Raw genomic sequence first — 25,325 nt, 5'->3', positions numbered from 1 at the left:
GTGTGAGATACACGTGTCTATCTTCAAACTTATGGCCAGCAAAACAATCGTCCAAATACTTAGAATTTTCAAAACAAAAAATAAGACTAGAGCCTTTCTTCTGCTGCTTGCTCTATTCTTCCATATCAACCACAACCATGGCTTCTATTTTGGCTAACAGAATTTCATGCATTTAGTAAGGATCCAGAAATCAGACCGCTACCGGCGTTAGAATTCAGATCTATTTAAGGTCGCCGGAACCCGTAGCAAACCTACTGTACATCCTGTGTACCTGATAAAATCCCATACATGATCATACATCATCACAAAACTTTAAACATTCCATGAAATCAAGCTCAACCTGTACATGTATCAAACTGAAAACATAAAACTCATACTAGAGCTCTCATCAAATGCTCTAGCATAGTTAACATCACATGTCTCAAGTTTTGTTCAAACATAACTCATAATTAAAAATTTTTACATAACGATCATGTTAACATGGATTACAAGGATAAAAACTAGGACAAAGCACACTTCTAATCCATTATACAATACATATCCACAACTATTCTATTACATTAAACTATACCAGCTATTATGCCGACTTCCCGATGCTATCTTTAATCTTGCAAACTTGGGGTTAGGGGAAATGGATAAACTACAAGAGTCTAGTGAGTAGAACATAAAAACAGTGTAATAAACATATGCCCGTATGAAATGCGTCACAACACAAACAATTCACATCAAGATGGACTTGTCACCAGTAACCCTTTACATATTCCAATGTGCCTGGCCCTCGACGGAGCTCCTCAGGACTTTCGCTTAAACATAACATAACATATCCAAAATGCCAGGGGCGTAGAATGGGCCTCACCTGGACTTTCCCTTACATATTGTCAGGGGCATAGAATGGGCCTCACCTGACATATCCAAAATGCCAGGGGCGTAGAATGGGTCTCACCTGAACTTTCCCTTACATATTGCCAGGGGCATAGAATGGGCCTCACCTGGACTTCCATACCGTATCATATCATATCATCTTGAGGGCTAGTGGGTCATCCAATATCCATCCACATCAACAGTAAATTATGCAATGCATCATATTCGTGAATTCTAATACAAAACAACCTAATACATAAACATGGAATTCGTGATGCATGAACATGCTTAAAAAGTTTGATTACTTTAAAACAATAGATTAGTTTAGTTCTACTCACATCTGGCTGACGCTCGCCTAACAATGATGCAGCTACCTTACTGTAGGCCTATACGGTCTTCCATGTTCGATCCTACATAGATGGACTCAAATGAGGGACCAAACATAACTATTACATGACTCTAAACAACTCCCCAAAAACCCCTTTAAACATTCCAAAACATGCACATAAAACAAGCAAAGGAAGGCTGGACATGGGACTTTCGGCGGCAGGTTCGGCGGCCAAAGGTCACTCACAAATCCGAAAGTCAGGGACTTTCAGGAGTAGGTTCAGCGGCCTAAACTCCACACAAATTTGAAAGTCAAGGATTTTCGAGGGCGGGTTAAGTGGCCGAAACCCTTCACAGATCCGAAAGTCATGCTTTTGGGGGTAGATTATGCGGCCAAAAGGCTGCCTCCACAAGCAGGTTCGGCGGTCAAACCTTGGTTCTTCAGCAAGGTAGAACTCGATTCTGCCCTATGTACTCAACCTCCAAAACTTCTCAAATCCTCACACCCAACTCCTAAAAAACATGCATACACACTCATCAAGCATAAGGGGCATAACAACTAGCCTAAACCCCAACAAACAACAATAAAAACTCATAAGAGCAAACATTCATTAACAACCCAACTCAAACCCTACAACTTTAGATCTAACCTGTAACGACCCAGAAATCGGACCGCTACCGGCGCTAGAATCCAGATCGACTTAAGGTCGTTGGGACCCGTAGCAAGCCTACTATATATCCTGTATATCTAATAAAATCCCATACATGATCATACATTTTCATAAAAACTTTAAACTTTTCCTATACCAAGCTTGACCATGTGCATGCACTAAAACTGTATACATAAAACCCCTTACTGGAACCCTCATCAAATGCTCCAGTTGGGTCAACATCTCATATGTCAAGCCTGGTTCAACATATAACATCATTAAAACATTAATATAAAGATCATGTACAAAAAGGGATTACCACTACTGATAGGGCCAAGCACAATAATAATCTATAAAAACATCACTCTACTTTACATTACGTTACTTCATTTTACATTACATGTCCACTACTAATCTATTACATATACATAGCCTTTACCCTTGCTGACTTCTTGAGCTATCTCTGGCCTTGCAACCTGGGGGTTAGGGGAAAGGGGTGAGCTACAAGAGCCCAGTGAGCAAAACTATAAAAATATTATAATAAACATATGCTTTCATGAAATGCGTCACAGTACAAACAATTCACATCACGAATGGACTGACCCATAAATCCCTCTACTCTATGCCCGGCCCTCGGTGGAGCTCCTCAGGACTTCTATTACATAACATAAGCTCTGTGCTAGGGGCGTAGTGCAGGCCACACCTGGTCTTTCCTGTACTCTGTGCCCGGCCCTCGATGGAGCTCCTCAGGACTTCTATTACATAACATAATATCTAGAGGGCTAATGGGTCGTCCTGTTGTCCATCCAGACCCACAATGAATAATGCAATGCGTCATATTCATGAATTCTAATGCAAACAACCTATTACATATCATGATGCATGAACATGCTTAAAACATTTGATTTCTCGAAATACAAGATTAGTTTAGTTCTACTCACCTCTGGCTGACTCTGAACTAACTCTGAAGCAGCTATCTCACTGCTGATCACCTCGGTTCCTCAGGTCCGATCCTACACAGGTGGACTCAAATGAGGGACCAAACATACTCTAACATGACTCTAAACAACTCCCCAAAAATCCCCTAAAACATTACAAAACATGCATGTAAAACAGGCAAAGGAAGGCTGGGCAGGGGACTTTCGGCGGCAGGTTCGGCGGCCGAAAGCCCCTACAGATCCGAAAGTCAGGCACTTTTGGGGGCAGGGTTCGGCGGCTGAAAGTCCTTTCAGAGTCGAAAGTCACCATCCTTTAGGGGCAGGTTCGGCGGCCGAAACTTCCCTCTAGAGCCGAAAGTCTGACTTTCGGGGGCGAGGTTAGGCGGCCAAAACTGCCTCCCCTGGCAGGTTCGGCGGCTGAACCTGGATCCTTCTGGGTGGCAGAACCCGATTCTGCCATCCTACATTCAGCTATCCAAACTTTCCAACACACATTCACCTATTCTAAAACATGCATAAACACATTTTCAAGCATATAGGGGCATAAAACTAGCCTAAACCCCAACAAACATCAACATAGCATCACATTAAGCACAAAGGGTACATAAATCCTAACATTTTAGATCTACTCTAACACATGCATCAAATACCCTTAACCTCTTTTAAAACTTACTTAAAATATATAGAAAGGTGAGGATCTACACTTACCTCTTGAAGATCGAAGGTAGGCGTGACCCAACTTGGAGATGAGGAGAAAACGAGCTCCGTAGGTCTCCAAGCTCCAAAACTTTGATCTTTAGCTTAAAATCTTCAAAACATGGTAAAAACTCATAAAAACTCTGAGAGATTTGAAGGAAAACATAAAATCAACCATTGAGGGTCAAGAACTCACTTTTGCCCGAAAATGGAGAGAAAAACTCGCATATTTTCGGACAGGGGGCCTTTTTATAGGTGGCTGGCCAGACCACCTTCGGGTGCCAAAGGTGCTTCCACAACTCCACCATGTTCGGCGGCAGCAAAAGGGAGCCATCTTCGGCGGCCGAACCTGGCATTTCCCTTCAAAACTTTCTTTTATTTTCAAAACTCAATTTTCTTTCTTCATTAAAACCATAAAACATATGAAAACATTTTGTGAAATCCTTATTTTACCCTTTTAGAAGGCTCCGACATCCGAGAATTTCAGATTCCAACGGAGATTCCGCCGAAAGGTAGGAATTCTGATGCCGGAGTCTAGCGGGGTATTACATAACCATTTCATGCATTATTAACCTTTACGCCTTCTTAAAACTTGATTAAAACATAAGAAAAAACAAGGATCTAGGTTTACCTCTTGGAGATCTAAGGGTAGCAGCAACCCAAACTTGGAGATGAGAGAAAAACGATCTCCGGAGGTCTCCAAGGTTTAAAAACTTAGATTCAACTCAAATCTTCAAAAACAAATAGAAACTCATGAATTTTCTGAAAGGTTTGAAGGAAAAACAACAAGAATCACAAAGGGAGGGCATGGACCTACCTCTGTCCAAAAATGGAGAGAAAGCTCTCTCATTTTCGGGCTGAAGGCCTCTTATAGGTGACTGGACAAACCACTTTCGGGGGCCGAAAGAGGAGGTTTCGCGGCAGCACCACCTTCGGCGGTCGAACCTAGTTTTTTCTCTTTCAAAACTATTTTCTTCAAAACTCTTTTCTTTCTTAAAACCTTAAAATCTTCAAATTCATTTTATAAAATCCTTATTTTACCCTTCCTAAGGAGATTCCAGCTTCGAGATTTCGAGTTCCAATGGAGATTTTGTCGGAAGATTGAAATTCTGACGCCGGATTCTAGTCAGGTATTACACATTTCTCCCTGGTCCATCTCCGATTTAGCTAAACTATCCAAACCCTTTTCATTTCCTTCAAAACCCAGACTGGCAAATCTAGTCAAGATCCAAGCTTATGTCGGCTTCAAATACAAACCATCAGTACTAATTCAGGTAACAACGTTTCTACTTCAACTACTAGCTCTGACGAAAAAATTTGGGAAATTCTCCGTAACCGTGATTACGACAAGAAATTTAGCTTTAGTATGGATATTGACTCCTTTTCGATCCCCAAAGGACTTTTCAAGGAAACAATCATGTTAATTTCTTTGCTTAAGGAAGAACATGATTGGATGCTTCAGTTTAGATTAAATGCTTTTGAGAAATTATTGAAAATGAGCGAGCCTAAATGGTCTGATAATCTATACCTGCCAATTGATTTTCAAGATATTTGTTATTATTTAGCTCCTAAAGAGAAACCCACTTTGAATAGTCTTGATGAGGCTGACCCAGAACTGCTTAGGTACTTTGATAGACTTCGTGTGCCTTTGAATGAAAGGAATAGATTGGCTAATGTTGTGATTGATGCAGTTCTTGATAGTGTTTGAATTGCTACTACTCATAGGCAGACTCTTGAAAAGGCTGGTGTGACTTTTGTTCCATATCTAAGGCAGTATTTTCGATTTGGTTAGGAAGTATTTAGGGAGAGTTGTGCCTAGCGAGGATAATTATTATGCAGCTTTGAACTCTGCTGTATTTAATGACTGGTCATTTTATTATATACCAAAGAATACTAAGTGTAATACCCGGTTAAACTCCGGCGTCGAAATTTTCACTTTCCGACGGAATCTCCATAGGAATCCAGAATTTTTAGAAGGATAAAATAATATTTTCATACAATGGACTTTTAATTAGTTTTATTGTTTGGATTTGTGTTAAGAAAATAAAAGAGAAAAGAGTTTTAGAGGGATCCCCAGGTTCGGCCGCCGAACCTTCAAGTTCGACCGCCGAAGGTGGTTCCTCCAGCCGCCTATAAGAGGTCTTCAGCCCAAAAATGAGAGAGCTTTCTCTCCATTTTCGGGCAGAGATAGGTCCATGCCGTTCCTTTGATATTCTTGTTGAAATTCCTTTAAATCTCTTAGAGAATTCATGAGTTTTCCTTTGTTTTTAAAGTTTTGAGTTTGAATATAAAGTTTTGAACCTCGGAGACCTCTGGAGATCAATTTCCCTCATCTCCAAGTTGGGTTGCTGTCACCTTTGTGTCTCCAAGAGGTAAGTTTGAATCTTTGCCTTTCTTTTATTTTCTAGAAGTTTTCAGCAAGTTTTAAAAGGGGTTAAGGGTTGTTAATGCATGAAATGGTTAAATCTAAAGTTTTAGGGTTTGGGTTAGGATTGATGATGATTGTTCCTCTTGTGTTGTATGATGGGGATTAGGCTAGTTTTTATGTCCCTTATGCATGTTGAGTGAGTATGAATGTTTATGAGTGGTTGGGTGTGAGGATCAGAGTGTTTGGTGGCTGTGTACATAGGGCAAAATCGGGTTCTACCTTGCTGGAGAACCTAGGTTCGGCCATCGAAGCAAGGTTCGGCCGCTAAACCTGCTTGTGGAGGCAGCCTTTTGACCGCCTAACCCGCCTCTGAAGGTTCCAACCTTTGGATCTGTGTGGGGTTTAGGTCGCCGAACCTGCCCCCAAAAGTCATTGACTTTCGGATCTGTGTGGAGTTTAGGCCGCTGAACCTGCCCCCAAAAGTTGCTGACTTTCGGAGCTGTGAGGGACCTTCAGCCACTGAACCTGCCCAGCCTTCCCCTGTTTGCTTTATATGCATGTTTTGGTATGTTTTAGGAGTTTTTGGGGAGTTGTTTAGGGTCTTGTAAAGGTTATGTTTGGTCCCTCATTTGAGTCCATCTGTGTAGGATTAGACTTGGGAGACCGTAGAGGCCTGCAGTGAAATAACTGTGTCATTGTTAGGCGAACGTCAGCCAGAGGTGAGGAGAACTGAAATGATCTATTATTTTAAAGAAATCAAACTTTTTAAGCATGCTCATGCATCACAATTGCCATGTATATGTATTAGGTTGTTTGTATTAGATTTCACGAATATGATGCATTGCATAATTTACTATTGTTGTGGATGGATGTTGGATGACCCACTAGCCCTCGAGTATGATATGTTATGATGTATATGGAAGTCTAGGTCGAGACTCATTCTACGCTTCTGGCAATATGTAAGAGAAAGTCCAGGTCGATGCCCATTTTATGCCCCTGGCATTATGGATATGTTATGATATGTTTAAGAGAAAGTCCTGAGGAGCACCCGTTGTGGGTCGGGCACTATTGGAACTTGTAGAGGGTTATTGGTGACAAATCCATCTTGATGTGAATTGTTTGTGTTATGACGCATTTCATTCGATCATATGTTTATTAAACTATTTTTATGTTCTGCTCACTAGGCTCTTGTAGCTTATCCCTTTCCCCTAACTCCAAGTTTGCAAGATCAGAGTTAGCCCAGGGAAGTCGGCTGAGTTGCTAGTATAGTCCTTTGTAATAGTATAGATGTGGACATGTATTATTTTATAGTTTTAGAAGTGTGCTTTGCCCTAGTTTTGTCCTTGTAATCCCTGTTTACATGATCCTTATGTAAAAGTTTTAATTATGAGTTATGTTTGAACTAAGCTCGAGGTATGTGATGTTTACCATACTGAAGCATTTGATGAGGGCTCTAGTATAGGTTTATGTTTTCAGTTTGATATATGCACAGGTCGAACTTTGGTTCATGGAATGTTTATGTTTTTATCATATCGTGTGATCATGTATGGGATTTTATCAGGTACATAGGATGTATAGTAGGCTTGCTACGGGCTCCGGCGACCTTAAGCCGATCTGAATCCTAGAGCCGGTAGCGGTCCGATTTTCGGGTCATTATAGAGTGGTATCAGAGCCCTAGGTTTATATGGTCGGATCTAGAGTGTTGGGCTCATAGATGTTATAGAAAGGCAAGCACATTAGGAAAAATCATGTCCACTAGGATAGGATGTAGAGTCCTGTCTTAATGAATGTATGATTATGTGTAATGCCATGATTGTATGCATGTACATTAATGATATGTTTTGTATGTTGAGGGTTCATATGTATCCACGTGAACCATATAATGCTAATGTCTATATGTTAATTATTGTTATTAGAAGACAGGATACGAGGCTCACGTCGATTTGCACGATTGACTGGAGTTCCCCCTGAAAATGGGGGTATGGATGCCCTTCCTCCTACTGCTCCGTCAAGAGCACGGTCGAGTAGGACTAGCAGAGATAAAATGTCAAGGGACCCTAGAAGGTCCTTTGATGTAAACAGAAGAAGAATAGATCTAGGGAAACAGTGGGGGATGATCAGAGGAGAGTGGAAGTCTGGGTGTAAGTTTTGAAGGAGAGGGTATGGGAGAATCTGTAGGAGGCGCTCAGGCCTTAGGATCTGCCTATCCACCTCAGTACCAACCTTACCCACAGGGACCCGGGTATCCGATGGGAGGCACATCGGATTACTCTAGCTATCACCTGTACCCCTCACATATGCCCTATCCTCCCTACTACCCACCATATCCACCTTACCCTATGTTTTTACATCCATTTTATTACCAGAATCCAGCAAACTCTAACATAGGGAGTGCTGCACCATCTCCTCCCCCAGCAGAGCCAGTGATTCCTAAAGCTCAACCACCCAAACCTAACCCATCAACAGGGAGCAAAGTCAAAATGACAGATTACCTGAAGTTGGATGCTCCAAAGTATAAAGAGGGGGATAAGCCATTTGAATACATCAAAGCAGTGAAGATCATAGACGATGAGTTAGGAGCCAGTGACAGCAGAGCCATTCAGATGGCGGGGTTCACTCTAAAGTGCAAGAAGGCAAAGGAGTGGTTCAAGAATTATGTGGACTCAAAATTGGACGGCTTATCCTAGGAACAGTTTGCAAATGAGTTTGCAAGATGGGCCTTTCCAGATAGTTCGAGAGAGTTGAAAGTAATAGAGTTTGAGCAGATATGGCAGACTGAAGAAATGAGTGTGGATGAGTACACAGATAAATTTTTGGAGTTGCTTCAGTTTGTGGGCCAGGCTTATGACACTGACCAGAAGAAGGCTAAGAGGTATACCATGAGACTCCACTCTAGGTATTCCTCCCTGATCTTAGCAGCAGAGAGAGAGAGAGTTTCCACACTGTAGTGGATGTAGCCAGAAAGATGGAGGCTAGTGCCATCATACAAGGAACAATATAACAACAGGTGGCACAATCCTCGGGTTCCAAGACCTCGAGTACAGGAAGATTCGATCTCTCTTCTCTGAGTGAAACTACCACAGGGATTAAAAAGAGGAACAAATCCACTAGGAAGCCAAAGAAGAACAAGTTTTGGAACATGATGAAGTCCGGTCTGGGAATGGGTAGTGGTTCAAGCTCTGGTTCAGACACCTCTGAATGTGTGAGGTGCGGTAAGCCGCACAAAGGGCTTTGTCGGTTTGGGACTACGGCATGTTACAGATATGGTCAAGAGGGGCACATGGCACGTGAGTGTCCCGATGCAACTAGAATGACTCAGTCCCAACAGACAGCTTCTAGCAGCGTGGCTCAGCCAACAGCTTTAGCCACATCTCAGGGCAGAGGGTGAGGTAGAGGGAGAGGGACAACCTCTTCTTCAGCAGGTTCCTAAGGGGAAGGTCCTTCAGCTCCAACACAGATCTTCACCATGACACAGCAGGAGGCCAACACATCAAACACAATGGTCTCAGGTAAACTCACTATTGGGTGTTCTGATGTGTATGATCTTATGAACCCTGGTGCCTCATTCTTTTGTTACTCCGAGAGCCGTAGACAGTTTGGGTTTGATAGCTTCTAGGCTAGAGTGTCCTCTTTGGGTCAGTGGGCCCAAGTGTGATTCATCTATGGCAGAGATAGTCTACCGGTTCAGTCCAGTTATAGTTGAGGATAGGTGCCTTCCAGCCGACCTTGTGGTTCTAGATTTGACTAATTTTAACGTCATTCTAGGGATGAATTGGCTCTCTACTCACGATGCTACCTTGGATTGCAGAGACAAGGTAGTTAGGTTCAGAGAACAAGATGGATCAGAGGTCGTCTTCCGAAGGGACAAGATAAGTATGCTTAGAGGTTTGATATTTGCCCTGCAGGCTCATAAGTTGCTTAGGAGGGCTTATCAGGGGTTTCTTGCTCATGTCAGAGAGTTTAATGGTCAGGTTAGGGAACCAGCTTCAGTGCCAGTGGTCAGAAAGTTTCTTGACATTTTTCCAGACGAGCTACCAGGTTTACCACCTGCTAGAGAAATAGAGTTTGAAATTGAAGTAACGCCAGGAACCAGACCCATCTCTATTCCTCCCTATAGGATGGCACCTGCCGAGTTGAAGGAGTTAAAAAGAACAGTTGCAAGAATTAGTAGATAAGAGTTTCATCCGACCTAGTACCTCACCTTAGGGTGCTCCGGTTTTGTTCATAAAAAAAAAAGGATGAATCCTTTAGACTTTGTATTGACTACATGCAGTTGAACAAAGTCACTACCAAGAATAAGTATCCGTTACCCAAGATTGATGATCTGTTTGACCAGCTAGCAGGAGCCGGTTATTTTTCCAAGATAGATTTGAGATCCGGGTATCACCAGTTGAGAGTCAGAGAGGAAGATGTACCTAAGACAACTTTCATGACTAAATATGGGCATTATGAGTTCCTAGTGATGCCGTTCGGGCTAACCAATGCCTCTGTAGCATTCATGGATCTCATGAACAGAGTTTTCAGTCAGTTTCTGAATCATTTTGTTATTGTTTTTATTGACGATATCTTGGTGTATTTCAGAAATGCATAGGAGCATGCCCATCATCTGAGGAGAGTGTTGAGGACCTTGAGAGAACACGGCTTGTACGCCAAGTTCTCTAAATGTGAGTTCTAGTTGAGGAGTATCTCTTTCTTGGGGCATGTAGTGTTAGAGAAAGGAATCGAGATGGACCCTAAGAAAGTAGAATCTGTAGCTAACTGGTCCAGACCCACTATAGTGATAGAAATTAAAAGCTTTTTGGGTTTGGCAGGTTACTATAGGAGATTCATTCAGGATTTTCCCAAAATAGCTACTCCTATGACTAGGTTGACCAAGAAGAATAAGAAGTTTGTCTAATCAGATAAGTGTGAGGAAAGTTTTGAAGAGTTAAAGAGAAGACTGACGTCAGCACCAGTGTTGGCTCTACCTACAAGTAATGAGGATTTCACAGTGTTCTGTGATGCATCCCGAGTGGGACCAGGTTGTGTGTTGATGCAGAAGGAAAGGGTAATTGCTTATGCTTCTAGACAATTGAAGAAGCATGAGTTAAATTATCCTACGCATGATCTAGAGATGGCAGTTGTGATCTTCGCACTCAAGATGTGGAGGCATTACCTGTATGGGGTAAAATGTGATATCTTTACAGATCATAAAAGTTTGCAATACATCTTGAGTTAGAAAGAGTTAAACTTGAGGCAGAGGAGATGGGGTAGAACTACTTAGTGATTATGACTGCAAAATCCAGTATCATTCGGGTAAAGCAAATGTGATGGCAGATACCCTTAGCTGAAAATCACTTGGCAGTTTATCCCATATCTCAGTAGAGAGAAGACCGGTGGTGAAAGAATTTTACAGGCTTGTTAACGAAGGTTTGCAGCTAGAGTTGTCTGGTACAGACGCATTGGTAGTGCAGATGAAGGTGACACCCGTGTTTATGGAGCAAGTGGCACAGAAACAGCACGAGGACCCCGAGTTGGTGAAAATAGCGAGAGCTGTTCAGAAAGGCAAGAATGGTGATTTTAGATTCGACAATGAAGGGTTTCTCCGTTAAGGGAATAGATTATGTGTACCAGATGACATAAGCTTGAAAGGAGACATTATGAGAGAAGCTCATAATACCAGGTATAGTATCCACCCTGGAGCCATCAAAATGTATCAGGATCTGAAGAGAGTGTATTAGTGGCCTTCGATGAAGAGGGAAGTGGCTCAGTTTGTGTCCGCTTGTGAGGTATGTCAGAGAGTGAAGTTAGAACACCAGAAGCCAGTTGGGATGCTCAACCCATTACTGATTCTAGAGTGGAAATGGAAAAATATGGCGATGGACTTTGTGGTGGGATTACCAGCAACGTCCAACAGACATGACTCTATATGGGTAATAGTGGACAGGTTGACTGTAACGACCCGAAAATCGGACCGCTACCGGCGCTAGGATCCAAGTCGGCTTAAGGCCGCCGGGACCCGTAGCAAGCCTGACATGAAACCTGTAAACCTGTATAATCCCATATATGATCAATAACATGCATAAAATTTTAAAACTTTTCTTTCCATATACATCAACCAAACTCAACCTGTGCATGCACTATACATAAACATAATCATAATCCTGATCCCTCAGTAGGATCTCATCAATGCCCCAATGGGCGATACATCATGAGTTGAGTTGGTTTGCATAATCATCATAAAATCTAAGATCATATATTAAAAGGGATAACTCATACATATAGTCAAGCACAACCTCTAATTCTCAAAATCAGTACATGACTAAAACTATACTTTTACCTAACATTAATACATTTATCATGTCCACGCTATCTATTACATACACATGACTTCATTACTCTTATGGATCTCCTGGTCTACCCTGTACCTGCAATCCTGGGGAAATGGGAGAGGGGTGAGCTACTAGAGCCCAGTGAGCAGAATAATAAAACATTTAAATCATATGGATCATGGAATGCATCACATCACAGCTAATCACATCAAGGATGAACCTGTCACCAATAGCCCTCTACATGGTCCAACTGTGCCAGAACGTAGAATGGGTCCTGGTCTTTCCCTTACATAGCATAACATAACATGGTCCAACTATGCCAGAACGTAGAATGGGTCCTGGTCTTTCTCTTACATAGTGCCAGCGAACGTAGAATGGGTCCCACTGGTCTTACTTTCCGTACCGTACATATCACATCGTCATATCATAGATCGAGGGCTATGGATCATCCAACATTCATCCACATCAACATTTAAAATATGTAATGCAACATATTCGTGAATTCTAATGCAAGCAACCTAATTCATCGCATGGCATTCATGATGCATGAACGTGCTCAAACTATACGATCAATTTGCTTAAAAATATAAAGGTTTATTCCACTCACCTCTGGGTAGCTCTGACCAGACACTGGGGCAACAGACTCACTGCTGGGGTCCTCGGTTCCTCGGGTCCGAACCTACACAGGTGGACTCAAATGAGGGACCAAACAAACATGAACATAACTCTAAATAATTCCCCAAAAACCCCCTAAAACATCATGAAATAATCATAGAGAAACATGCAAGAAAGGGCTGGACAGGGCACTTTCGGCGGCAGGTTCGGCGGCCGAAAATCCCTCCAGAGCCGAAAGTCAGGCAGGTTCGGCGGCACCTTCGGCGGTCGAAACTCCCAGACAGAGACGAAACTCATTCATGTTCGGCGGCACTTTCGGTGGCCGAAACTCCCAGACAGAGACGAAAGTCTCCTTTCGGGGGCAAGCTTTGGCAGCCGAAGGCTGCCTCCACAAGCACGTTCGGCGGCCGAAAGTTCCTTCGGTTGCCGAACCTGGTTTCTCCCAGAATGGCAGAAACTCAGCTCCCCTATGCATTTATGCCTCCAATCTCAATCCAAACATGCATAAACCTATTCTACAACACTCATACACAAGCATACAAGTTCCTAGGGGCATCAACTAGCTAAAACCCCATCTATAACACATTCAACATACATTTGCAAGCCACATTGTTCAAAATCACCTCAAAAACCCATAATCTCAACATAAGCTACACATGCATTTTCTACCCCATGAACTTGCATAGAACTTTTTTAAAACATAATGTAAGCTAGAGATCGACTCTTACCTCTTGAAGATCGAGGGTGGAGGCGATCTAACTTGGGTTGGAAGAGATTTGAGTTCTTGAGTCTCAAAGCTCCAAAACTCGCTCAAAACTCAGAAATCTTCAAAACAAGATGAAAACTAGTGAAAAACTCGAAAGATCTGAAGGAAAAGACTCAAGATCGGTGAGGGGTGGCGGAGGACTCACCTTGGCCGGAAATGGGGAAAAAGCTCGCCCGTTTTCGGCTAAGGGACCCTTTTATAGTGGCTGGCCAGGCCACGTTCGGGGGCCGAACGTGCCTCCGCATGCATGCCATGTTCGGCGGCCGAATTGAGGTTCGGCGGCCGAACTTGGACTTTCCTCACTTATGCTTTCGGGGGCCTAAAGGCGCTCCCGAAGGCATGCATGTTCGGCGGCCGAACTTGAGGTTCGGCGGCCGAACCTGAGTTTTCCTTCAAGGTTGTTTTCATGTAAAAACTCATTTCCATTTTACTTAAAAACCATAAAATACCTTAAAACCTTTTATGAAAACATGATTCTACCCTACTAGAGGCCTCCGACATCCGAGATTCCACCGGACGGTAGGAATTCCGATACCGGAGTCTAGCCGGGTATTACATTCTCCCCCCCTTAAGAACATTCGTCCCCGAATGTTCCTCAACTAGCACATAGCATGGCATAAAACATAACATACATACATAACACATAAACACATAGAGATCTAACCTTAAAAGAGATGAGGGTACTGCTGGAGCATAGACTCCCGTGTCTCCCAAGTGCATTCTTCCAAATTGTGGTGGTTCCACAGGACTTTCACCATCGGGATTTCCTTGTTTCTTAGCTTTCTGATCTGGGTGTCAATGATCCGCACTGGCTGTTCAACATAGGTGAGATCCTCTTGGACCTCCACATCAGGCTCACTAAGAACCTTGCTCGGATCTGACACAAACTTCCTCAACATCGAAACATGGAAAACCGGATGGATTCTTTCCATTGAAGCAGGTAAATCCAGCTTGTACGACACATTCCCAATCTTTTGCAAGATTTCAAAGGGTCCGATGTATCGTGGGGCTAGTTTACCTTTCTTTCCGAAGCGAACCATTCCTTTCATAGGAGACACCTTGAGCAATACCAAATCCCCCTCCTGAAACTCTAATTGTCTTCTGCGGACGTCTGCATAACTCTTCTGCCTGCTTGCAGCAGTCTTGATTCTTTATCTGATTATGGGTACTACCCTGCTGGTAATCTCTACAAGCTCAGGCCCTGCCAAGGCCTTTTCTCCAACCTCTTCCCAGCAAACAGGTGACCTACACTTCCTTCCATATAAAGCTTCATATGGAGCCATCCCGATGCTAGCATGATGGCTGTTATTGTAGGCAAACTCCACCAAAGGTAGATGCTGCCTCCAAGAACCGCCAAAATCCAGCACACACATTCTTAGCATATCTTCAATGGTCTGGATGGTCCTTTCTGACTGTCCTTCTGTCTGGGGGTGGAAGGCAGCTGAAATCCAACCTAGTACCCATGGCATTCTGCAGACTCCGCCAAAACCTGGAGGTGAACTGGGGCCCTCTATCTGACACTATCAAAACAGGAACCCCATGCAGCCTGACGATCTCATCCACATATACCTGCGCCAACTTGTCCACAGAGTAGCCACTCCTGACAGGAATGAAGTGAGCAGATTTGGTGAGTCTGTCCACAATCACCCATATGAAGATGAACCTTGTGTTCACAAGATGGTTAGTGGGAGTGCAGTTGTGTTTCTAGTCCTATATGTGGATGACATATTACTCATTGGAAATGATATCCCGACCTTGCTAAAGGTTAAGACTTGGTTAGGGAATTCTTTTTCAATGAAGGACTTAGGTGAGGCCGCATATATCATTGGTATTAAGATCTATAGGAATAGATCTAAGAGGATAATTGGTCTGAGTCAAAGTACTTATATTGACAAAGTGCTGAAAAGGTTCAACATGTAAGATTCCAAAAAAGGATTCTTGCCCATGTCTCATGGTGTTCATCTCAGCAAGAATCAATGTCCTACGACATCTAATGAGCGAGAACGAATGAATAAGATTCCTTATGCTTCTGCTATTGGATCTATCATGTATGCCATGCTATGTACTAGACCAGACGTCTCATATGCCTTGAGCACAAGGAGCAAATATCAGACAGATTTCGGTGAAAGTCACTGGACAGCTGTTAAGAATATCCTAAAGTACCTTAGAAGGACTAAGGATGCATTCCTAGTTTATGGAGGATTGGAAGACGAGCTAGTTGTAAGTGGTTACACAGATGCTAGTTTCCAAACCGACATAGATGACTTCAGATTGCAGTCAGGATTCATATTCACTTTAAATGGTGGAGTTGTTAGTTGGAAGAGTTCCAAGCAAAGCACTATAGCAGATTCTACAATAGAAGCTGAGTATATAGCAGCATCAGATGCAGCTAAAAAGGCAGTCTGGTTGAAGGAATTCATCTCAGAGTTGGGAATGGTTCCCAACATTGCAAAACCTATAAACCTTTATTGTGATAATAACGGTGCCATAGCACAGGCAAAGGAGTCCAGATCTCACCAGAGATCTAAACATATACTCAGGCGATATCACCTTATTCGAGAGATCATTGATAGAGGAGATATCAAAATATGCAAAGTAGACACAAATGACAACATTGCAAATCCAATGACCAAGCCTCTTTCACAGGTCAAGCATGATCAGCACACTAGGTCTATAGGTATTAGATACTTATATGATTAGGCCTAGTGCAAGTGGGAGATTGTTAGTGTATATGCCCTAGGCCATTATCTTGGACCTTTTTGTATGTCGTTTTGGTTATTAATAAAAGAGGTTTTTATCATTATTATTTATTTGCATGTTATATAATAATGATTATCATCCCTGATTACTTATTATTATGTTGATAATAATAAAATATAACTGGTATGATTATTGATTGATAATCATGAGATGATTATGTATATGTTGATATAATTCAATAATCATAAATACTTGTTAGAGAACAAAGTATTGGATGGACCCGCATTGAGATCACTACATGGGTCATTGTCATAAGTGAATCTCAAAGTAGTTATGTCTTAATCCTTTGACTTGAGATTGTCATAGTTTCCAACATAAGGACTATTATGTTTTGACATAACCAAATGTTGTCTTTAATCGGACAATCATAAAGGTTATGATTGAGCATAATAGAAATTATGTAGAGGATAATGAACAATCAAGATATGATTTGTCCCTCTTTATGAGAGAGATATCTTCTGGGCCCCTCGATAAGTGAGACTGAGAAATGCATGGTCGTGCTCAAATGAATTGATAGTGTGATCAATATCATTTGAATTTATCAGTCTACTTAGAGATCGAGAAATCATAAGTTTGAACATTATAAGTTTGACATCGACCATGACTTATGTTCAAACTAGATATCGTGTGACAAAGGGATTAATTCATGTTCTATTAGGCTTTATCGGACTATTGATCCTCATAATTAGTTGGGTAGTCATAATGTCTTGCTAGAGGCCACTTATGACTTATGGGCCTTGTGGGACTGGGCCTATTGCCAATTAATGTGAGCCTATTGGGTCACACACAAAAGAACGTTGTTGATGTGCTATGTCATATTAATGGGCTAAAAGCCCAAAGCCCATTAATATAATTAATAGTAATAAGTGTTATTATTATTAATCATTAATATATTTAATAATAATAAAGTGTTATTATTATTAATATATTTAATAATAATAAAGTGTTATTATTATTATTAATTATTAATATAATTAATAATAATAAGTGTTATTATTATTAATATTAATTATTAATATAATTAATAATAATAAAGTGTTATTATTATTAATCATTTATTATTATGAGATAATAATATTTAAAAGATCTGCAGTCTATCTGTAACTGTTACAGATAAATGATTATATCACATAAGATATTTGAGTATCTGCAAGATTGTGATAGTGGGTTATGAACAAAACTTGTTTTAGGAAAAGGAGTTGTGGGATAAACACAACTCCTTTTAGGAAAATGAGTTGTGGGAAAAATACAACTCTTTTTAGGAAAAGGATTTGTGTGAAAACAAAAGACTGAAACATATAGATACCCCTTCTACGAATTGTGGAAGGTACGTGTTTTTTAGAAAACTCAGTCTAAAAGATTGCAGATTGTGGAGCACATAATCTATCCATCTTTGAGAGAGCTAGCACTCTAGAAGGATAGAAGACATTTGTGTGGATACCATTGAGGGTGTTCGTTTGAAAAGGCAGCACCATCAGTCCGGCATTGTATCTTCTTGACGAGATTAACAGGTTAGTCTCATATCCATCTTTTGAATTAAACGAAGCACCCTGATTCTGGAAAAGGAAATCAATAGAGATTTTATTTTTTTCCGCTGCACAACTGGATTGCAATAATCTCGGGATTTCCCAACAATGGCTCTGGGTTCTCCAAGTTTCCAAACTTCGATCTTTGCTCAAAATCTTCAAAACCAAGTTAAAAATCATAAAAAAACATGAACGATTTGAAGGAAAACATCAAAACTAACCATGGAAGGGCATAGACTCACCTTTGCCCGAAAATAGAGAAGAAAACTCACCCATTTTCGGACATGGGACCTTTTATAGGTGGCTGGCCAGACCACCTTCGGGGGCCAAAGGTGCTCCCTAAACTGCACCATGTTCGGCGGCCAAACCTGCCTTTCCTTCCTTGGTGCTTTGCTTTCAAAAACTCAATTTCTTTCTTACTTAAAACCTTAAAACACATGAAAACATTTTAGAAAAATATATTTTACCCTTCTAGAGGTTTTCGACATCCGAGATTCCATCGAAAAATAGGAATTCCGATGCCGGGGTCTAGCCGGGTATTACATTAGAGAACCAGTTTCAGTGCCCATGGTTAGAGAATTTCTTGATGTTTTCCTAGACGAGCTATCAGGTTTACCACCTACTAGGGAAATAGAGTTTGAAATTGAAGTGATGCCATAAACCAGACCCATCTCTATTCCTTCCTACAGGATGGCACCTGCCGAGTTGAAAGAGCTAAAAGAACAGTTGCAAGAATTGGTAGATAAGGGTTTCATCCGACCTAGTACCTCACCTTGGGGTGATCCGGTATTATTTATGAAAAAGAAAGATGGATCTCTAAGAATTTATATTGACTATAGGCAGTTGAACAAAGTCACTACCAAGAATAAGTATCCGTTATCCAGGATTGATGATCTGTTTGACCAGCTAGTAGGAGCCGGTTGTTTCTCTAAGATAGATTTGAGATCCAGGTACCATCAATTGAGAATCAGAGAAGAAGATGTGCCTAAGACAGCTTTTAGGACCAGATATGGACATTATAAGTTCCTAGTTATGTTGTTCGGGCTTACCAATGCCCCTACAACATTTATGGATCTCATGAACAAGGTTTTTAGACAGTTTCTGGATCACTTTGTTATTATTTTTATTGATGATATCTTGGTGTATTCCAGAAATATAGAGGAGCATGCCCATCATTTGAGAAGAGTGTTGTAGATCTTGAGAGAACATGGTTTGTATGCCAATTTCTCTAAATGTGAGTTCTGGTTGAGGAGTATCTCTTTCTTGGGGCATGTAGTGTCAGAAAATGGAATCGAGGTGGACCCTAAGAAAGTAGAAGTGGTAGCTAACTGGTCCAGACCCACTATAGTGATAAAAATCAAAATCTTTTTTGGGTTTGGCAGGTTACTACAGGAGATTCATTAAGGATTTCTCCAAAATAGCCGCTCCTATGACCAGGTTGACCCAGAAGAATCAGAAGTTTTTCTGGTCAGATCAGTGTGAGGAAAGTTTCCAAAAGTTAAAGAGAAGATTGATGTCAGCACTAGTGTTAGCTCTGCCTACAAGTAGTGAGGATTTCACAGTATTTTGTGGTGCATCCCTAGTGGTACTAGTTGTAAAATGTTAGGTTTTATGTGAGTTAAATGATAAATGTATGCTTAATGTGATGTTTGTTGGGGGTATAGGCTAGTTTTATGCCCCTATATGCTTGAATAAGTGTTTATACATGTTTTAGAATAGTTGAATGCATGTTGGGAAGTTGGGATGGCTGAATGTGGGATGGCAGAATCGGGTTCTGCCACTCAGAAGGATCCAGGTTCGGCCGCCGAACTTGCCAGGGAAGGTAGTTTAGGCCGCCTAAACTCGCCCTCGAAAGTTTGGACTTTCGGCTCTGGAGGGGAGTTTCAGCCGCCGAACCTGCCCCCGAAAGCGGGTGACTTTCGGCTCTGGAGGGACTTTCGGCCGCCGAACCTGCCGCTGAAAGTGCCCTGTCCAGCCTTTCTTTGCATGTTTTTTATGAATGTTTTATGATGTTTTGAGGGATTTTGGGGAGATGTTTAAAGTCAAGTTAGAGTATGTTTGGTCCCTCATTTGAGTCCATCTGTGTAAGATCGGACCTGAGGAACCGAGGAGGCCAGCAGTGTTAGCTGCTTCAGAGTTAGTCCAGAGTCAGCCAGAGGTGAGTAGAACACAACTCTATTTTATTTCAAAGCAACTATTGCCATATTTATAGGTTGTTGCATTAGAATTCATGAATATGATGCATTGTATTAATTATTGTTGATGTGGATGGTTATTGGATGATCCATTAGTCCTCGATATGATATGTGATGATATGATATGGAAAGACCAGGGCTGCCCGTTCTACGCCCCTGGCACAGAGTAAGGGAAAGACCAGGGTTGCCCATTCTACGCTCCTGGCACAGTTGGACATGTTATGTTATGTCTAAGAGGAATCCTGAGGAGCTCTGTCGAGGGCCGGACATTTATTGGATATGTAGAGGGCTATTGGTGACAATACCATCTTAAGGTGATTTACTTGTGTTGTGATGCATTTCATGATGGCATATCTTATAAATTGTTTTTACTGTTCTGCTCACTGGGCTTTTGTAGCTCACCCCTTTCCCCTAACCCCCAGGTTTGCAGGTTCAGGATAGACCGGGAAGTCGTCAAGGGTAAAAGCTATGTGTATGTAATAGATTAGTAGTGGACATGATATGTAAAATGATGTAATATAATGTAAAGAATGATTCATGGTTTAGTATTGTGCTTGGCCCTAATAGTAATGGTAATCCCCTTTTGTACATGATCTTATGAAATGTTTAATGATGAGTTATGTTGAACCAGGCTTGACATAAGATATGATGCCCCACTAGAGCATTTGATGAGGGCTCTAGTGTGGGATTTTTATGTTTATAGTTATGGTGCATGTGCAGGTCAAGCTTGGTGTATGAAAAGTTTTAAATTTTTATGTAAATGTATGATCATGTATGGGATTTATCAGTTGCACAGGATGTATGTTAGGCTTGCTATGGGTTCCGACGAACTTAAGTCGATCTGAATTCTAGCGCCGGTAGCGGTCCGGTTTCCAAGTCGTTACATACTAAGTTATGTGTTGATGTAGAATGAGTAATTGCTTATGCTTCTAGACAGTTGAAGAAGCACGAGTTAAATTATATTACACACGATCTAGAGATGGCAGCTGTGATCTTTGCACTCAAGATGTGGAGGCATTACCTGTATAGGGTGAAGTGTGAGATCTTTACAGATCATAAGAGTTTGCAATACATCTTGAGTCAGAGAGAGTTAAACTTGAGGCAGAGGAAATGGGTAGAACTGCTTAGTGATTACAATTACAAAATTCAGTACCATCCGGGTAAAGCAAATGTGGTGGCAGATGCTCTTAGCCGAAAATCACTTGGCAGTTAATCCCACATCTCAGTGGAAAGAAGGCCAGTGGTGAAAGAGTTTTATAGGCTTGTTAACAAAGGCTTGCAACTAGAGTTGTTTGGTACAGTTATGTTAGTAGCACAAATGAAAGTGACACCTGTGCTTCTAGAACAAGTGGCACAGAACAGTACGAGGACCCCGAGTTAGTAAAATTAGCAGGAGCTATTCAGAAAGGTAAGAATGGTGATTTTAGGTTTGACAACAGAGGGATTCTCCATTATGGGAACAAATTGTGTGTATCAGATAACAGGCTTGAAAGGAGACGTTATGAGAGAGGCTCATAATGCCATGTACAATGTTCACCCTGGATCCACCAAGATGTATCAGGATCTGAAGAAAGTATATTGGTGGCCATCTATGAAGAGGGAATAGGCTTAGTGTGTATCCGCTTGTTAGGTGTATCAGAGGGTAAAGTTGGAACATCAGAAGCCAGTTGGAATGTTCAACCCACTACCAATTCCAGAGTGAAAATGGGAACACGTGGCAATGGATTTTGTAGTAGGGTTACTAATAATGTCCAACAAACATGACACTGTATGGGTAATAGTAAACAGATTGACCAAATCTGCTCACTTTATTCTTGTCAGGAGTGGTTACTCCATGGAAAAGTTAGCACAGATCTACGTGGAAGAAATCATCAGGCTGCATGGGGCTCTAGTTTCTATAGTGTTAGATAGGGGACTCTAGTTTACCTCCAGGATTTAGCGGAGTATGCAAAATGCTATGGGCAAAAAGCTAGACTTTAGCACTGCTTTTCATCCACAGAATGATGGATAGTCGGAAAGGACCATCCAAACTATAGAGGATATGTTAAGGATGTGTGTGTTAGACTTGGAGGCAACATCTGCCATTAGTGGAGTTCACCTACAATAACAGTTACCATACTACCATTGGGATGGCTCCTTATGAAGCTTTATATGGGAGAAAGTGCATGTCACCTGTCTACTGGAAAGAAGTAGGAGAAAAGGCTTTAGCAGAGCTAGAATTGGTAGTGATCACTAGCAGGGTAGTGCCCATCATCAGAGAAAGAATCAAAATAGCTGTGAGTAGGCAGAAGAGCTATGCAGACATCCGCAGAAAGCAAATTATCTTTCAGGAGGGAGATATGGTATTGCTTAAAGTGTCTCCTATGAAGGGGGTGACTCATTTTGGAAAGAAAGGTAAACTAGCTCCAAGGTACATCGGACCCTTTGAAATCTTACAAAAGATTGGGAATGTATCTTACAAGTTAGATTTACCTGCTTCTATGGATAGTCCATCCAGTTTTCCATGTTTCTATGTTACGAAAATTCGTGTCAGATCCGGGCAAGGTTCTTAGTGAACCTAATATGAAGATCCTAGGATATATCATCTATGTTGAGTAGCCAGTATGGATTATAGACACACAGATCAGAAAGCTGAGAAACAAGAAAATCGCGATGGTGAATGTTTTATGGAGTCACCACAATATGGAAGAGTGCACTTGGAAGACCCGAGAGTCGATGCTTAAGCAGTACTCCCATCTCTTTTAAAGTAAGTTGTTAGATGGTTTTTATGTGTCTTCTTGATGTGTATGTTTTGCTTGCTTGCTTTGTGGAACATTCGATAATGAATGTTCTTAAGGGGGGAAGAATATAATACCCAACTAAACTCCGGTGTCAGAATTCCAACTTTCCGAAGGAATCCAAGATCTCGAAACTGGAATTTTTAGAATGGTAAAATAAGATTTTTATAAAATGAATTTGAAGCGTTTTTAAACATGTTAAAAAAAAGGTTTTAGAGGAGTCTTAAGGTTCGGTCGTCGAACCTTCAAGTTCGGTCACAGAAGGTAGTTTCTCTAGCCACCTATAAAAGGCCTTCAGCCTGAAAATGTGAACTCTTTCTCCATTTTCTGGCAGAGGTGAGTCCATGCACTCTCCTTGATGTTTTTTGTGGAGTTTCTTTAAATCCCTTAAAGAATTCATGAGTTTTTACTTTTATTTTGAAGATTGAGTTGTGTTTCAAAGTTCTAGCTTTCAGGATCTTCTAAGTTCATCCATTTTCCTTCCCCAAAACCTCCTCTTTGTTGCTGTGTTTGTAAACCTTCAAAAAGATAAGTTTGGCTTCTCTAAAACCTCTTGTTTTGGACTCAATTTTAGTTATGAGTTGTTGTTTTGAGAATGCATGCAAAGAAATGTGTCTTTTCCCCTTTTATGTTTTTGAGTTTAAAATTCTTTTTTTTTTTTTTTTAGTAATGGAGGATTCTTCTTGTATTGTTGATAATGCATGATGAGGATTAGACTAGCTCTAGATGTCCTTTATGCATGTTGGGTGTGTACGGTTGTTATAGGTTGTTACATGCGAGATTGAAAGTATTTGGTGGCTGTGAGTATAGGGCAAAATAGAGTTCTGCCTTGCTGGAGAACCCAGGTTCGGCCGTCGAAGCAAGATTTGGCCGCCGAACCTGCCTGTGGACGTAGCCATTTGGCTGCCTAACCTGCCCCCGAAGTTTTTAACCTTCGGATCTATGAGGGACATTGGGCAACCAAACCTGCCGCCGAAAGTCCCCTGCCCAACCTTTTCTAGCTCGTTTCTTATGTGTGTTCTTGTATGTTTATAGGGATTTTTTGGAGGGTTATTTTAAGCATTGTAAAAGTTATTTTTGGTCCCTCATTTAAGTCCATTTGTGTAGGATCAGACTTGGGGGACCATAGAACTTGCAATGAGATAATTGCTTTAGTATTAGGTGTGCGTCAGCCAGAGGTGAGTAGAACTGAACTGATCTATTATTTTAAAGAAATCAAAATTTTTAAGTATGCTCATGCATCACAAATGCCATGTATATATAATTTGGTTATTTTGCATTGGAATTCATGAATATGATGCATTGCATAATTTATTGTGGTTGTGGATGAATGTTGGATGACCCACTAGCCCTCGAGTATGTTATCATATGTTATGATGGATTTGGAAAGACTAAAGTTGCCCATTCTACGCCTCTAACACTATGTAAGGGAAAGACTAGGGTTGCCCATTCTACGCCCCTAGCACTATGGACATGTTATGTTATGTTTAAGAGGAAGTCCTGAAGAGCACCCGTCGTGAGCCAGACACTATTGGAATCTATAGAGGGTTACTGGTGACAAGTCCATCTTGATGTGAATTGTTTGTGTTGTGATGCATTCATACGATCATATATTTTATTGAATTGTATTTTTTATGTTCTGCTCACTAGGCTCTTGTAGCTTATCCCTTTCCCCTAACCCTAGGTTTGCAGGATCAAAGTTAGCTCAAAAAGTCGACTGAGTTACTGGTATAGCCTATTGTAATAGTATAGCTGTGGACATGTATTAATTTGTGGACTAGAATTGTGCTTTGCCCGGGTTTTTCCTTGTAATCTCTGTTTCTTGATCCTTTTATGTAAAAGTTTTAAGTATAAGTTATGTTTGAACCAAGCTTGAGGCATGTTATGTTGACCATACTGGAGCATTTGATGAGAGCTCTAGTATGGATTTTATGTTCTCAATTATGATGCATGCACAGGTCGAGTCTTGATTCATATAATGGTTATGTTTTTTGATCATGTATGGGATTATATCCAGTGTAACAGAATGTATAGTAGCCTTGCTATGGGTTCCGGCCACCTTAAGTCAATCTGAACTCTAGCGCCGGTAGTGGTCTGGTCCCCGAGACATTACAGTGTGCCTTTGAATAAAAGGAATAGATTGGCTAATGTTGCGGATGCAGTTCTTGATAGTGTTTCAATTGTTACTACTCATAGGCAGACTCTTGGAAATACTAGCGTGATTTTTTGTTCCATATCTGAAGTGATAAAGAAATACCAAGATTTGGTTAGAAAGTATTTGGGAAATGTTGTGCCCAGCAAAGATAATTATTATGCAGCTTTGAACTCCGCTGTGCTTAATGACGGGTCATTTGTTACATACCAAAGAATACTAAGTGCCCAATGCATATTTCCACATATTTTAGGATTAATGCCATGGAAACGGGACAGTTTGAGAGAACTTTGATCGTTGCTGATGATAGGATTTTTGTGTAGTACTTGGAAGGCTGCACTGCTCCATCTTATGACACAAACCTGCTTCATAAAAAAGTGTAA

At 41.2% G+C, this 25,325-nt stretch overlaps 1 pseudogene; it reads left to right on the top strand.

Annotated features, from left to right (window-relative positions):
* The first annotated feature begins 137 nt into the window (after positions 1 to 137).
* On the top strand, positions 138 to 25,325 carry LOC110604873 (annotated as a pseudogene).

This window comes from Manihot esculenta, chromosome 17, assembly GCF_001659605.2.
Source record: "Manihot esculenta cultivar AM560-2 chromosome 17, M.esculenta_v8, whole genome shotgun sequence".
Classification (NCBI taxonomy): Eukaryota; Viridiplantae; Streptophyta; class Magnoliopsida; order Malpighiales; family Euphorbiaceae; genus Manihot; species Manihot esculenta.
This window is presented reverse-complemented; position numbering and strand designations above follow the sequence as displayed.